The sequence below is a fragment of the Peromyscus californicus genome, unplaced genomic scaffold, assembly GCF_007827085.1.
Source record: "Peromyscus californicus insignis strain IS unplaced genomic scaffold, ASM782708v3 Scaffold_6__1_contigs__length_162567912, whole genome shotgun sequence".
NCBI lineage: Eukaryota > Metazoa > Chordata > Mammalia > Rodentia > Cricetidae > Peromyscus > Peromyscus californicus.
In genome coordinates, this window is record NW_026294584.1 from 39,993,636 (window position 1) to 39,999,581 (window position 5,946).

The 5,946-nt window shown below is 36.0% G+C and overlaps 1 pseudogene; it reads right to left on the reverse strand.

Moving 5' to 3' along the window:
• Positions 1-253: 253 nt before the first annotated feature.
• On the reverse strand, positions 254-628 carry LOC128098792 (60S ribosomal protein L35-like; annotated as a pseudogene).
• Positions 629-5,946: the final 5,318 nt, after the last annotated feature.

A 5,946-nucleotide genomic window follows, 5' to 3' on the forward strand; every position in this document is an offset into this window, starting at 1 on the left:
TGGTGTTTTTGTTGTTGTTGTTTTTAAGGTAGAAACAAATGACACGCTCATTTAAAAAGAAGTGTTGGTAAGTTCTTTCATCCTAGTATAGACTTTGCAGCCCCTAATGCATTTTTCTGAGAGAATGAAAGAGAAATGTGGTGTGTTGTTACACACCAGGTTTAGCCAAATCAATGAGTTGATTTCACATATGTACTTCTGTGCTGTATTGGATATTTTATTTTGTTTTATTCAGCAGTCTTGTGCTTTACTGTCATGGCCTCCTTGTCCTTGATTCCACACTTGCACAGTCCATATACAGTTGCTCCTTCAGCTACTGCTTCTTGGTCTTCAGCTTCTCTTGGTGCTTGGTGAGCTGGTAGCACATGGGTCTAGTCTTCTTGGGTCACTGGTCCCGAGGCTTGTATTTCTTGTCCTTGTAGACTTTTTGAGGTTTTCTTTTTGAGTCTGGCTAATGATACTGAGGACACATACAATGAATTTGAAGTGACACATATCTTAGAGAGCTTGGATATGACACTGCTTGTCACCTTGGTGATGCAAAGTGGAAACAGTTCCCCTTCAGATCATGCAATTGTTTCAACAGCTTCTTCTAGCCATGTAGGTCCTGAGCCTTAATCTTGGCCATGACTGCATTGTTCAATACTATCTACATTGGATAGTTTAAAGATTATCCATCACTTTTTACCAATGCTTGTACACTCTTCGTTAGTTATATGCATGCATATAAGTTCAAATAAACACACACACACACACACACACACACACACACACACACACCCCACATGAAATATCTTGTGTGTCTTCTAGAAACTTACTTGTTTTACTCTTGACATCCTAGAAAAATACTATCTCACACTGAATGTGTTCCCATCAATTCTGCAGTGTTCTATATTTACCGTTTTGATAATACACAAATACTTCTCTCTTCTGGAAACAAGCCTATCATATTTAGCAAAGATTCAAACAATAAGAGAGACCCTGTATTAACAAAGTGAAAGATGAGATGCAATTCCTGAAGTTGTCTTCAGATACTGCTTGTCTGCATGCAAGTTTCTATGGCTAATATAGTTCTTAACATGTATATGAACACACACATACACACATACACACACACACACACACACACATACACACACACACACACACACACACACACACACATATATATATATATATATATATATATATATATATATATATATATGGAAGTTTTCCTGTAACCTGCCCATCCTGCAGCCACTCAGAAAGTAAACACACAGAGGCTTATATTACTTGCAAATTGTATGGCCTAATGGCTCAAGCTTCTTGCTAGCTAGCTTTTATAACTTCACCCATTTCTATTAATCTGTAAGTTGCCACATGTTCCATGACTTTACCTGTGTGCCATTACATGCTGCTTTCTGGATGGCAGGATGGCATCCCTTCTGCCTCATACTTTCTTCTTCTTCTCTCTCTCCTGGATTTCCTACCTGCCTCTAAGCTGCCTTGCCAAAGGCCAAACAGCTTTATTTGTCAACCAATCAAAGCAACACATATTCACAGCAAACAGAAAGACATCCTACATCATTTCCCCTTTTCTGTCTAATCAAAAAGGAAGATTTTAACTTTAACATACTAACATTACAAATAATAGAACAGTTATCAAACAGAAATTACAATTACAATATCTATTCCATTTGTATTTGGAAAAATTAAAGAAAATATTCTATCTATTCTATATTTATGAGTCTAAAGTTTCATATCTAATTTCTTTTATCATAACCAGGGAAAATTATAATTACAACTATTTAGTTTTCAACTACATCAAAGACCCCAGAAGGATATAATATTACCGAAGTAAACAGAAAATGCATTGTAAGCAACTTCCAAAATACTCGAAATGACAGAAATAGTTGCTTGCATGAACAGTCATCCCAAGTTCCTCTGTAATGTTGGGGCTTCCATCTTCAGCCAATAGGACTATAGCTTTTTAGTCACGTCTCCCTGTGTCCTATAAAATACTTGCCAATCTCCTCTGTGAAGCAAGAACCTGAAGAACCATTTTGCCTTGCAAAGTTCAGTGGTCACCTCCCTAAACATCCTGCATGTCCAGTTTATATAACATATTATCAGCAGTCCAGTCAAGAACAATTTCTTGCACAAATGGCTATTTTTGCCAAGAGAAGATAAACTCCTTGTAGAATGTCTTCAATGCCCATCTTTTCCTTTGAAGTAAATCAGTGCTGGTAGGAGCAGATGTGTCTCACTGTCCAGAAAGTCTAAGTTTTTAAAACATTTTAAATGCCATATTCTGTATGTCTTTGAAGTGTTTGAAGATTACTTACCTAATTGAAATATATCTATGTATACCTAGAAAACTTAACTAACATGACTATAAGTTTGATTATCATAGATGATAATTATTAATCTGTATTTCTTAATTATCCATTATAATTTCAAATGAGCTGTAGATATATATATGTACAAACATAATACCTTAAACAAGAGTAGAAATATATATGCAGTATAACAAAATTAACATCAAATTGTAAAAAACCTGAAATCTATAGCAATGTAAAACATTTTACACAAGTTGTTGCTCTTTAAAAGTAGATTAAATAATCTACCCTTTCATCCTATCATAGCTATATCCTATCCCCCTTTTTTCTATAGAAAGGTATTGACTATGACCAATAACAATTTGTAACTAATCTCTAAACAAAGACAAATATCCATAATACAGTTTTGGGGAATGTGGGCATAGTTTTCTAGCCTACTTCCTTCTGATTGTGGGTGCTCGTAGTCTTATAGGGACACAAAGAAAATTTTAGGATTATTGTCAAGTCCTGACTGGAGGACTCTGTGAGGCTGTATTCTCTGAGCCAGTTGCCTTGAAGGTGAGTTTGGATGTTGGATCATCTGCAGACTTCTCAGGGAGTCTTGGCTGATCATACCGTGTTATCCTAGAAGCAGTCCACAGGTTTTCATCTTCTGTGGAAACAAAAGCAGAACCTCTTTTCCAAAGCAATGTATCCTTAGGCATAAATTTTGAAGTCAAAATACCTTTAAAATTATATATATATATATATATATATATATATATATATATATATATATATATATATATATATATATATATATTTAACTCAGCAGCCTTTACAATCAAATGTCTTTCTGCAGTTAAAAATCTCAAAGACAAGCCGGGCGGTGGTGGCGCACGCCTTTAATCCCAGCACTCGGGAGGCAGAGCCAGGTGGATCTCTGTGAGTTCGAGGCCAGCCTGGGCTACCAAGTGAGTTCCAGGAAAGGCGCAAAGCTACACAGAGAAACCCTGTCTCGAAAAACCAAAAAAAAAAAAAAAAAAAAAAAAAATCCCAAAGACAACACAATCCAGATTCTCTGTGTAATATCCATCTTTAAATGGCTTATTTTTTTATATTACATTTACTGTCTCTGTAAAAACTTCATTTTTTACAACTATCTATTTTTTTATATAACTGCGTATATTCCTTTTCCTCTCTCTCTTCCAGGCCTACATACATTTTTACATATAATGTAAACCATTTAGAGTTTTATTTCATTTGAATCTGACTTATTGTGAATCTATAATCCTTCTCTGACAGGGAGAGATTTTAAACTGCTAAACTGTGTGTTTAGGACTGAAGCGGCAAACTTGGCTGCTGACTGCCCATTTCAGCTTTTCAATATGGTGGCAGTAATTCACTTCCAGTGCTGGGAGCCATGCTCTCTTCTGACTCTGGGAGGCAGTGGGTCCATGCCTCCACTGCACAGCTTGGAGACACCTCTGTGTACTACAGTGAGAATCTGCCATTCTGTAGGTCAAGTCCGCATGCTGTGAATCTGCCATAGTGTAGCTCAAGGCTTGCCTGAGCCTTGCAGTTAAGATGAATCTCTCCCTCCCACGTTCTGCAACTGCTTGATCCTAAGTAAACACATCGAGGCTTAGATTATTTGCAAACTGTAAGGCCTACTGGCTCAGACTTATTGCTAGCTTACCCTTATAACTTTTTCCATTTCTATTAATCTATAAGTTGCCACTTGTTCTCTGGCTTTACCTGTGTGCCATTACATGCTGCTTTCTGGATGGTGGGATAGCATCCTTACTATCTCTGCCTTTCTTCTTCCTCTCTTTCTCTCTCTATGATTTCCTGCCTGTCTCTAAGCTGCCTTGCCATAGGTCAAACAGCTTTATTTATCAACCAATCAGAGCAACACATATTCACAGCATACAGAAAGATATCCCACAACATGTATATATGCATAAACATGCACACGTGCACACACACAGACACACACACAAAAAAAAACCATAAAAATCAAGCAATGCTAAAACTGATGAGATCATGGGGGAATATATTCTGGAAAAATAGACTAAATAAATAAAATGAAGAAGGTAAAATTGAAAAGTATTAGATTTTAATTTCTCTAATTATTTTAATTTTGGAAAACAGATGACAGAAAACTTGAACAGCTATTCCAATATAGAAAAACTAAACAAATCAAATTAAAAACAGAAGTTCAATTAGATACAAGTTTCTGAAATCACATCTAGAAAATTAAAGAATAGAAAGAAAGCCAATCAACGTGGACTTTAAGAGACATGGTTCTTTCAAAATATTTTAATACAGAAATAAAGAATAAATAAATTAAGTAGACTTTGGAAGTTGTGGAAAATGATAAATCACTGCAAAATACTCTAGAAAAGAAAATAAGACCTCAGATTTTTCTGTTCTGACAACCAAGAAAGTGGAATAGGCAATATTCTTTTTACTCATTCATGATGTAATAAAATATAGTGGCCACAAGTCCTCCATGCAAAGGCCTTCAAGAGGATGAGCCCAAAGGAGAGATGAAAGAAAAGCCTGTGCCAAGTAACTCAGTCAGTGCCAAATCCACTGGAAAATTTTATAATTTATAACTATATGGACTTTATAATTTAAACACTGAAGTACAGGATAGGTTAGAAGGATGGAGTAAGATAATAGCAAAGGTAATTTTAAAACTGATAAACTGTGTGTCAGAAAATACAAGCATGTATTTTTCGCTCTAAAAGAAACCACTAGTGGGCTACAATAGTCATCTGAGAGCATAAAAATTAGCCTCAAGAAGGTGAGGAGGGGAGCTGGAAGGGAGTAGAAGTATACTAATTAAGTCATTACCTAGAGTGAAGGATCAATACATACTCTCAATAAATGATTGTACTTTATAATCTTATCACAATAAAGTTAACCACAAAAGGACAATATTAAGTTGCCTGAAAAATCATTTAAGAAAATATAAAAGAAACATCATCCTATAGTCAAGGAAAAGAAGAGGAAAACATCATAGCAAGAGATCATAGGAGTGACCTCAACAAGACAGCAGAAAAGCAAATATCTTGCCCATGTACCTCCATAGCAAGGATAATACAGATACTATATTATATAATATAGATAATACACTACAGAAAAGTGTATCTTTGGGGGCAATAGTGTTCCAGATAGGAGAGTGTAAAACCTTAAGGAGTCTAAGGCTGAGAAGAGTTTACACAAGACCCTAAGAAAAACCTATAATTTTTATTTTGCTGACTGGACATGCTTTCAGACTTCCTTTGAAATGATGATGTTTTTATAGTTACTAGTGCTGCTCATAGTCTTCCTCAGAGAAGCTTCTGACTGCAGCAGGTGGCAGTGAGGGCAGAGACTTATAACTGAAACCACTGACAACACAAATTAATCATTGAGTGACTGGCACTAAAGAAAACATCTTCAGTGCCCCCTCCAAGGTGTCCACACTTAGGGGACCTCACAGAAGAGGTGGTGAGAGGAATCTAAGTCAGTGAGCGGAGAACGATACTGTAAAAGATATCTTCCAGTCATGACATGTTATTTGCACTTATAAACTCATTACAGCTGTGGTTACTTGCATGAAACCTACCCATCAACATTACATTATGGATGAGGT